Consider the following 11,288-nt stretch of genomic DNA (forward strand, 5'->3'; position numbering starts at 1 on the left):
CGATCGTCGGTATACCTATACCTTGTTCAATCTCGTTACCGGTAAGTCTCTTTACTCGTTCCGTAGCACGTCATCGTGTGACTAACTCCTTAGTCACATTGAGCTCATGATGATGTTCTACCAAGTGGGCCCAGAGATACCTCTCCATCACACGGAGTGACAAATTCCGATCTCGATTCGTACCAACCCAAACAGACACTTTCAGAGATACCCGTAGTGCACCTTTATAGTCACCTAGTTACGTTGTGACGTTTGATACACCCAAAGCACTCCTATGGCATCCGGGAGTTGCACAATCTCATGGTCGAAGGAAAAGACACTTGACATTAGAAAAGCTTTAGCATACGAACAATACGATCTAGTGCTATGCTTAGGATTGGGTCTTGTCCATCACATCATTCTCCCAATGATGTGATCCCGTTATCAATGACATCTAATGCCCATGATCAGGAAACCATGATCATCTATTGACTAACGAGCTAGCCAACTAGAGTCTTGCTAGGGACACATTGTGATCTATTTATTCACACATGTATTACTGTTTCCTGTTAATACAATTATGCATGAACAATAGATGATTATCATGAACAAGGAAATATGATAATAACCATTTTATTATTGCCTCTAGGGCATATTTCTAACAGTCTCCCACTTGCACTAGAGTCAATAATCTAGTTACATTGTGATGTATCGAACACCCATAGCATTATGGTGTTGATCATGTTTTGCTCGTGGAAGAGGTTTAGTCAACGGGTCTGCAATATTCAGATCCGTGTGTACTTTACAAATATCTATCACTCCACTCTAGACATGGTCCTGGATGGAGTTGTAGCGGCGTTTGATGTGCTTCGTCTTCCGGTAAAACCTGGGCTCCTTGGCTATGGCAATGGCCCCAGTATTATCACAGAAGAGTTTCATTGGACCCGACGCGCTTGGAACCACTCCAAGGTCGGTGATGAGCTCCTTCATCCAAATTCCTTCATGAGTTGCTTCTGAAGCAGCTATGTACTCCGCTTCACATGTAGATGCTGCTACGACTTCTTGCTTCCTGCTGCACCAGCTCACTGCCCCACCATTCAAAACATATACATATCCGGTCTGTGACTTAGAGTCATCCGGATCTGTGTCGAAGCTAGCGTTGGAGTAACCCTTTACGACGAGCTCTTCATCACCTCCATAAACGAGAAACATTTCCTTAGTCCTTTTCAGGTACTTAAGGATATTCTTGACCGTTGTCCAGTGTTCCATACCGGGATCACTTTGGTACCTCCCTACCAAACTTATGACAAGGTTTATATCAGGTCTGGTACACAGCATGGCATACATAAGAGAGCCTACGGCTGAAGCGTAGGGGACATAACTCATCTTCTCTCTATCTGCTGCCGTGGTCGGTGACTGAGTCTTACTCAATCTCATACCTTGCAAAACTGGCAAGAACCCTTTCTTTGAGTTTTCCATATTGAACTTCTTCAATATCTTGTCAAGGTATGTACTTTGCGAAAGACCCACTACTAGGAAAAGGCCTGCTAATGAAGCACCTATTTTGGCTACTAATGGCGCACTATAGGTGCGCCACTAGCATCACGCCATTAGATTTTTTTACTAATGGCGCACCACAAGTGTGCCATTAGTATCTGGTATACTAATGGCGCACCAAGAAGTGCGCCATTAGTATAGCTCCTGGTGCGCCATTAGTATCTGGTATACTAATGGAGCACCTCCTGGTGCGCCATTAGTATAGCTTATGGTGCGCCATTAGTATGCCTCCCAGGGCCATATTTACCCATGTGCTCTGGCTTACTAATGGCGCACTAGTTGACGATGCGCCACTAGTGTGCTTTTGAAGTGCGCCACTAAAGTGCTGAGTGGTGCGCCACTAGTATGAATATTAGGTATTTATTTTATTTTTTCTGATATTTGCACAGATTACAAAACATATTATTGCACAGAATATAGAGAGCACAACATATAAACAACAGATTTATCGAATACAATAGAAGATTAGTCTCCGAATACAATTCATCATATTAGTCTCCGAATTTAAAATACCGAACAAAGTTAGAACATTACAAGTCACGAGACCGCGAGCAGCGAGTTTGTCTTCACATTACAAGTCGATATCTATCATCTAAACTACCATCACATAGAAGAGAGTTGCGGTCATCACGAGAAAGACAGGCAAAATTATCTAAAGTACAACATCATCGACACCAAGCATGTTACTGAAGCCGTGCCTGGAGAATCACATTCGCGTCCTTTGCCTGCTACCCCTGTCCTCGTCTTCTTCCACCTGTTGCGGAAAGGTGAGGAACAAATTATGCTCCAGCAGAAATTTGTGCTAGTTCACATTAGCGTACGGCACGATGAAATCACTTTGAAAGAAAAACTAACATTGTGAAACAAATGCATATTTTGGGAGAACCTCTAGAATAAAGAAATCATCCAAAGAGCTTTCATAAAGAGAAAAACATAATTACTGATCCCCCAGGCCACTACTACTTTATGTGTTGGACATCAAATCCTACGTGACAACTGACAAGACAGTAAGATGTGTTCAATTTTATCAATGTTTATAGGCGACATGGTGTATGACCCCCCTAGGCCACTACTGCAATCATTTTGTATTTTGTATGGAGGTCAGATTTGCATTTGGCACTACTATGCGAAATAACCATTTTGTCCAAATAAATATTTCTACACCGCATACTTAATTAAACAAGTCAGAATGGAATTTCAAGGCCCATAATTCAGAAAATGTAAAGTTTCTTTACATTATCTAGTGAACACAGAAAAATGAGAAGTATCTTCGCAAATCAGAGCACTCTATAACATGCAAAATTAAAATCAGTAGAAACAAGGGAAATGTTTACCATCTTCATCACCAAAGCCTTCAAAATCTTCCATATCATCCATGTCACCCATCTCGATAGCATCACCTTCAACATACTCTATCTCGCCTTCCTGTATTGGCAAGTGAATCCACAATATATGGGAAAGATTGTGAGCAGTGAGAACATAAAAAAATTAGCTTGATTCTCAGAGTCGGTACCGTCTTACTTCTTCCTCTTCTATCTCAAGAGCCAACTCATCTTTTTCCATGTCAAGGATAGTATCAAACTAATCCACGTCCGAAAGCACAAGATGGGTAGGAACTGAGAGTACTTGAGAAATAAAGAAGCATTTTTGTATGTAAGTGTAAATATACACGGTGTAGGAGGAACATTTTACAAAACTGCAATAACAAAGCAAACTAGATCTATATAGGTCTGGTACAATCCCTCGTTTCATGCACTCAAGCTCAATGAAGTAATTGACATAAAACATTTCATAACTACATAGGACATCATAGCATCGAAGTATCAAACAACACCATCAGCCTCTCCTAGGGGCTCAACCATTTTCACAATCTTCGCACTACTAATATTTTTTTATACATCACCATAAAATTAGCATCATATCTGCTATACTTTCTTCGTTTAATAAACAAATAGCAGAGATTTGTAACATATCCATATGAAGATAACATGGCAATGTGACAGGCATAAGGTCAGTTACTCCCTCCGTTCACTATTACAAGATGTTCCAACTTTTTTCTAAAATAAATGTATGTAGACACGTTTAAGTGTGTTTGTTCACTCATTTCAGCCCGTATGTAGCCCATATTGAAATATGCAAAACATCATATAATAGGGAGTGATAATTGACCTAATGGAACTCCATCATTATATCAATAGTTTGACAATCATACATACAGGACCATCCATTTACTATGGGAAGTGACAAAACATTAACAAAACAAACAACATGATAATACATCTATTCCTAAATGAAAGACGTTTTAGCAGTTTTAGGAACAGAGGGTGTACTAAACAGACAAGCAGATATTGATATGGCACATGAAAGATGCAGAAACTGAAACGATTATGCAGCCCCCAAAATAGTACCGGCTTTGTGAACCTTCAGACGAGCAAAGAGGACAGTGGTGTACACTGAGGATAACCAAGTTTAAAGGGCATGAACACAGAAACTGACCTCTTTCTTTCGCTGTGATGGCATAAGCATGCCAAATCGACTGTGTGCCAGTTGCCCTTCAGCTTGCTCTAGTTTATCAGCTGTGTAGCACAAAAGTAGTTATCACTCTCTCTATTTATTGCAAGGCCAAACTAGACATAACCAGAAAATAAATTCCCAGAAATATTTCTACAAGGGTAATGCTTACCTAAATCAAAGATTTGTCCAGCAACATAATCCCTGTTACCCAGAAGTGGTGACGAAGACAATGTGTTGACCCAGTACTTGTTACAGAGTAGATCAAGGAGGTGAGAGTCCAAGGATGACTTGAAATAGGTTATATCCAAAGAATAGTACTGCATGAAAATAGAGTTAGAACAGAACTAAAACACAACCTTGCAAAAATATAAATTAAACAATTGATCGCATTACCTGTTTGCAGTGAACACCAAAATCTTCTATCTTGTTGAGTGGTATGGTCTGATACTCAGACACACGCTCATCCGGTGGCTTGTAGTCTTTTGGATATGTCCTAAAAGCTCCAATGTCCACTTTACCAGCAAAAACAGTCCTTGTAGGGTCTATCACAACAGCCAAGAATGGTTCTTGAAACTGCTGATTAAGCATCTGAGTTGAAACATCAATGCCTCACAGCCAGGTACGATGGCAAAGTTAGTCCACTGGCACTGGCTGCATAGCCTCTGCCTCCTTCTTCAGACCCTCGAACAGCGCCGACGATAAGTATCGCTCCCCCGTGCTCGGATGAACAGTCTGGAACAATAGGTGAATCAGTTTCTGAAACTTCTCCATCTTTTAACATATTTTTGTATACATTTCATTCATAGAGATATGGGTATGTAACGTCGTACCACGATGAGCTTCCCTTTGTTTTCGGGCCTCTTTGCAAGTTCAATCACTGCCACCGTGTTGGCTCCTGATGATATCCCCACCTGCGCAGTGAAATCTATTCAGTTTCACATTGGCCAATAATCACATCTGAAGCCTGTTCTTCATCTTGTTTCTTTCCAACCATACATTTTATTTTGGTAAGGGAGCAATAAATTTATTTTTGCAACTCACCAGCAGGCCCTCTTGCAGCGCCAATTGTTGCGCCATCTTGACCGCATCCTCACCTTTCACCTGTTAATTTTTACATGTATGGATTTAGTAAGATTTACAAAATCTTCTTACTCTATGAAAAGAACATAAGCCCAGTTTGGATTTGATTCCTTACCTCAAGAACCTTCTCCATTATATCCATGTCCAAAATGTCTGGCTTGAATCCCACTCCATTTCTAGTGATGAGGTGAGGCCCTGCACTTAGGTTCAGTTAGCAACAACATGAGTATAGAAACTAAAAGAAGAAGAGGAAGACTGCAACATTTACAGAAAGCCCGATAGGTTACATACCTGGCTTGCCACCATTCAGAACATTTGCTTCGGCAGGTTCAACTCCATATATGGTACAGGTACCTGGTCTCGGTGCCCTCGACGGGGAGCGCGAAGGCGTCCATGACGATGATGGAGTCGCCCTGGATGAGGCCCATGATCTCGATGGTGCCGCCGGCGCGGGCATGGACGACCATCTTGACGAGCTCGTGTGCGCCGCCCGGCGTCGCCATCCTCCCGTGCGGCGGAGGGTGGGGACGAGGCGGCCCCTCCTTGGCGGGCTCGACAGGGCACCGGTCGAGGCTGCGGTGGGGCGCCGGTCGAGCGGGTAGGGGAGCCGGTAGAGGGTGGGGTGGGGCGCCGGTGGAGCAGCCTCTGTTCAGGGCGCCGCTGAGATCTGGGGATGCTGCGGGAGGGAGAGGGCAGGGGATAGCGCGCGGTCGATTTGGGAAAAAAATCATTGGCGCGCGGTCGATTTGGGGAAAGCCCGCCTTATATTTCGGCTATGTCCCGCATTTTTTTTGCAAAACTACTAATGGTGCACCACGAGCTGGTGCGCCATTAGTAGTTTTGCAAAAAATTTTTATAGTAGTGGCGCACTGGGTTCCCCGTCGCGCCCTCCGGGATGGTGGCCCCGGGAGACAGCATCCGCCGCAGCATCTCCTCCCAGGTCGCCGTCTCCGCCTTGCCGGCCATCTCCCCCTCCCCTTCCCCCGGCGCAAAGGCGCAATCCGCTGAACACCCGCCGGGCAAGGGCGCAATCCAGCAAGACTCGAAAAAGCTCTAACCTTTGGTGGGGAATTCCTCGGCTTTGCAGTCGTGGTCGCCGCCGCCGCCGCCTATCTGTCCTGGCTTGCACGGACGACGGTCAAGGACCTGCGCTCCCCGCCCCGCCAACCACCACCACACATCGCCAAGCAGGACCCTCGCCGGTCAACCGGAGACGCGGGGGAGGGAGGGGAGGAAAGAGCGAGATCTCTCCGGGGCATGGACGAGCGGGATCTCTCCGGGGCGTGGACGAGCGAGGCGGGATCTCGGTTGGATTTGGGAGAGGAGAGGCAAGGGCAGAGGCAGAGAGCAGTGCGGGTTAGCAATGGCGCAGCCCCGAGCGGTGCGCCATTAGATTTTTTTGATAGCAATGGCGCATCTCCATGCAGTGGGCCGTTAGTAATCTTTTTTTATATAGCAATGGCGCATCCCAGAGAGGAACACCATTAATAATCTTTTTTTGGATAGCAATGGCGCACCCCAGAGAGGTGCGCCATTAGTAATATATTTTTTTGGATAGCAATGGCGCTCGGGGGGAGGGGGGGGGAGGGAGGGGGTGGGTGGTGTGATCGACCGATTACTGGGCATCTACACATTTAGTGAATAGTTTAGCATTGCACATCATACTAGAATGAAAATATCACCTGTTTTGTGTTCCACGTGAAAAGTGATTCCAAATTTGCACATAGACTCAAGGTCAAGGTCACCTATCACATTTGTTTTCAGAAATTTGTCAGTGGTGCTACAATAGAAGTACTCCCTCCGTTCGTTTTGAAATAGGGCGGCGTAAAAGCACAAACCTTGTCGTTCCCATTGATCTGTTTGTGGAATCGATTTATCTTCGTTACCTACGGGAGCACAAGAGAATCAATAATCAGGCTTTACTACATGTATAAAACTGGAACAAGCAGGGGGGTTGAAGGCGTGTGTTCGTAAACAACGAGAAAATGATGTGTGATAAAGCAACAGACTTTCCGGTGACCGCAAGGAACAAGCCATGGAATCTGAACCCAACTTTCATACAACTCGTAAGAGCCTAAACACTTGTACTCGTATAGAATACTAGGTAAACGAATATCCTGGTACAATGAACCTGTCCTGCCAAGATGCATCCGGGCAGATCAGCGAATTCACGGACAGATAACCGACCAGATCCCCAAAAGCTCACCCCCACCGGCGACGTCGAGCCCCGAACCCTACTACTGGGATGCTCACAGGATCGAGAAATTCCGGCGTTACTACTGGCGACACCACCTCCGCGAATCGCGTGACAGATTCAGGCGAGCGCTCGCGGTTCAGAGGGCTCAACTGCAGAAGACCGCTCTAGAGAGAGGCCAGTAGAGGGGAGGGGCTGACGGCATACGTACGTGGGCTTGGGCCTCGACGGAGGGGACGTGGAAGGCATCGAGCGCGGAGGCGGCGGCGCAGGCGGCGACGAGGAGGAGCGGCGTCTCCGTGGACGAGGGCGAGGGCAGAGGATAGGCGAGGGTGGGGGAGGGGGTGGGCGCTGTATCCATGGACGAGGGTGGGGGAGGGGAGGGCGGCAGCGGCGTCTCCGTGGGCGGCATCTCTGTGGACGAGGGTGGGGGAGGGGGTGGGCGGCGTCTCCGTGGACGAGGGCGAGGGCACAGGAGAGGCGAGGGCATAGGGGTTAGGAATGGCGCACCCCGAGCGGTGCGCCATTACAATGTTTTTTTAATAGCAGTGGTGCATCCTCATGGAGTGCGTCATTAGTAAAAATTTTTATATAGCAATGGCGCATCCTAGAGAGGTGCGCCATTAGTAAATATTTTTTTGGATAGCAATGGCGCTCGGGTGGGAGGGAGGGCGTGGGTGGTGCGCTCGGCCGATTCCGCTCGGGGGAACCGAGCGAGGAGACACGAGAGGGTGCGGGGGGTCGGCAACGGCAGTGGAGCGGGGGAGGGTGCGGGGGGTCGTCGTCGGCGGCGGTTGAGCGGGCGAGGGTGCGGGGGGTCGGCGGCGGTGGTGGAGCGGGGGAGGGTGCGGGGCGTCGGCGGCGGCGGTGGAGCAGGGGAGGGTGCGGGGGTCATCGGTGGTGGTGGAGCGGGGGAGGGTGCGGGGGGTCGTCGGTGGCGGTGGAGCTGGCCGGGGAGGGTGCGGGGGGTCGTCGGCGGCGGTGGAGCGGGGGAGGGTGCGGGGGCTCGGCGGTGGCGGTGGAGCGGGGGAGGGTGCGAGGGGTCGTCGGCGGCGGTGGAGCGGGTCGGGGAGGGTGCGGGGGGTCGGCGGCGGCGGTGGAGCGGGGGAGGGTGCGGTGGGTGCTCGGCGGCGGTGGAGAGGGGGAGGGTGCGGGGGGACACCATTGGGACACTATGATGCAAATGAGGTGAGGAGGAGGACGCACCCGAGACAAGCTTGGAGGAGGAGGTGGAGAGAATGAAAATGGGGAAAGTGAGTGTGGTAGGTGGCTGTCCAAAATATATAGCTGGTCCCAGGTTACTAATGGCGCACCACCTACATATGCGCCATTAGTAGTTCTACAAAAAAAAAATAGTAGTGGCGCACCACCAACAGATGCGCCATTAGTAACCCTGGTTACTAATGGCGCACCAGCTGTGGTGCGCCATTAGTAGTTTGCAAAATTTTTTTTATAGTAGTGGCGCACTACCAACAGATGCGCCATTAGTAACCCTGGTTACTAATGGCGCACCAGCTGCTGGTGCGCCATTAGTAGTTTTGCAAAAAAAATATAGTAGTGGCGCACCGAGTGTGTGGTGTGCAATTAGTGTCCATCACACTAATGGCACACCTGCACATGGTGCGCCACTACTATATAGTAGTGGCGCACTACTTGTGTGGTGCGCCATTAGTGTCTATATCATCTATAGCCCTTTTCCTAGTAGTGACCTATGAGGCGTCTTGATCTATCTCTATAGATCTTGATGCCTAATATGTATGCAGCTTCTCCAAGGTCCTTCATTGAAAAACTCTTGTTCAAATAGGCCTTTATGCTCTCCAACATCTCTATATTATTCCCCTTCAATAATATGTCATCCACATACAGTATGAGGAAAGCTAGAGAGCTCCCACTCACTTTCTTGTACAGACAGGCTTCTCCGTAAACCTGTATGAACCCAAACGCTTTAATCACCTCATTAAAGCGAATGTTCCAACTCCGAGATGCTTGCACCAGCCCATAGATGGAGCGCTGGAGCTTGCACACTTTGTTAGCATCCTTAGGGTCGACAAAACCTTCTGGTTGCATCATATACAACTCTTCCTTAAGGTTCCCGTTAAGGAACGCTGTTTTGACGTCCATTTGCCAAATTTCATAATCCTAAAAGGAGGCAATTGCTAACATGATTCGGACTGATTTCAGCTTCGCTACGGGAGAGAAAGTCTCTTCGTAGTGAACTCCTTGAATTTGTCGAAAACCCTTTGTGACAAGTCGAGCTTTATAAACGGTTACATTACCGTTTGCATCAGTCTTCTTCTTGAAGATCCATTTATTTTCTATGGCTCGCTGGTCATCGGGCAAGTCCACCAAAGTCCATACTTTGTTCTCATACATGGATCCTATCTCGGGTTTCATAGCTTCAAGCCATTTGTTGGAATCCGGGCCCGCCATCGCTTCTTCATAGTTTGAAGGTTCACCGTTGTCTAACAACATGATTTCCATCACAGGGTTGCCGTACCACTCTGGTGCGGAGCGTGCCCTTGTGGACCTTCGCGGTTCAGTAGTAACTTGATCCGAAGCTTCATGATCATCATCATTAACTTCCTCTTCAGTTGGTGTAGGCGCCACACGAACAACTTCCCGCGCTGCGCTACTATCCTGTTCGAGAGGGGGTGTAATTACCTCATCAAGTTCTACCTTCCTCCCACTTACTTCTTTCAAGAGAAACTCTTTCTCTAGAAAGGATCCGTTCTTGGCAACAAAGGTTTTACCTTCAGATCTAAGATAGAAGGTATACCCAATAGTTTCCTTAGGGTATCCTATGAATACGCATTTCTCCGCTTTGGGTTCGAGCTTTTCTGGTTGAAGTTTCTTCACGTAAGCATCGCAGCCCCAAACTTTAAGAAACGACAACTTAGGTTTCTTGCCAAACCATAGTTCATACGGTGTCGTCTCAACGGATTTAGACGGTGCCCTATTTAAAGTGAATGCTGCAGTTTCTAATGCGTATCCCCAAAATGATAGCGGTAAGTCAGTAAGAGACATCGTAGATCGCACCATATCTAATAAAGTGCGATTACGACGTTCAGACACTCCGTTGCATTGCGGTGTGCCAGGCGGCGTCAGTTGTGAAACGATTCCACACTTCCTTAGGTGTGTGCCAAACTCGTGACTCAAATATTCTCCTCCACGATCAGATCGTAGACACTTAATTTTTCTGTCACGTTGATTCTCGACCTCACTCTGAAATTCCTTGAACTTTTCAAATGTCTCAGATTTGTGCTTCATCAAGTAGATATACCCATACCTACTCAAATCATCGGTGAGAGTGAGAACATAACGATAGCCACCGCGAGCTTCAACGTTCATTGGACCACACACATCAGTATGTATTATTTCCAATAAGTCGGTTGCTCTCTCCATTATTCCTGAGAATGGAGTCTTAGTCATCTTGCCCATGAGGCACGGTTCGCATGTGTCAAATGATTCAAAGTCAAGAGACTCTAATAGTCCATCAGTATGGAGCTTCTTCATGCGCTTAACCCGATATGACCAAGGTGGCAGTGCCACAAGTATGTGGGACTATCATTATCAACTATACATCTTTTGGTACTCACACTATGAATATGAGTAACATCACGATCGAGATTCATCAAGAATAAACCATTCACCAACGGAGCATGACCATAAAACATATCATTCATATAAATAGAACAACCATTATTCTCTGACTTAAATGAGTAGCCGTCTCGCATTAATCAAGATGCTGATACAATGTTCATGCTTAAAGCTGGTACTAAATAACAATTATTAAGGTTTAAAACTAATCCCGACGGTAGATGTAGAGGTAGCGTGCCGACGACGATCACATCGACCTTGGAACCATTCCCGACGCGCATCGTCACCTCGTCCTTGGCCAGTCTCCGCTTATTCCGCAGTTCCTGCTTTGAGTTGCAAATGTGAGCAACAGCACCGGTATCAAATA

At 47.1% G+C, this 11,288-nt stretch overlaps 1 long non-coding RNA gene across 1 annotated transcript; it reads right to left on the minus strand.

Annotated features, from left to right (window-relative positions):
* Positions 1-2,118: 2,118 nt before the first annotated feature.
* LOC123405000 lies at positions 2,119-3,072 on the minus strand. Its single transcript, XR_006611941.1, has 3 exons — positions 3,058-3,072; positions 2,871-2,961; positions 2,119-2,290 (listed from the first exon to the last, which is right to left on the minus strand). It is a non-coding gene; the product is annotated as an uncharacterized LOC123405000 (long non-coding RNA).
* Between the last annotated feature and the right edge of the window lie 8,216 nt (positions 3,073-11,288).

Source organism: Hordeum vulgare, chromosome 1H (genome assembly GCF_904849725.1).
Source record: "Hordeum vulgare subsp. vulgare chromosome 1H, MorexV3_pseudomolecules_assembly, whole genome shotgun sequence".
Lineage (NCBI taxonomy): Eukaryota > Viridiplantae > Streptophyta > Magnoliopsida > Poales > Poaceae > Hordeum > Hordeum vulgare.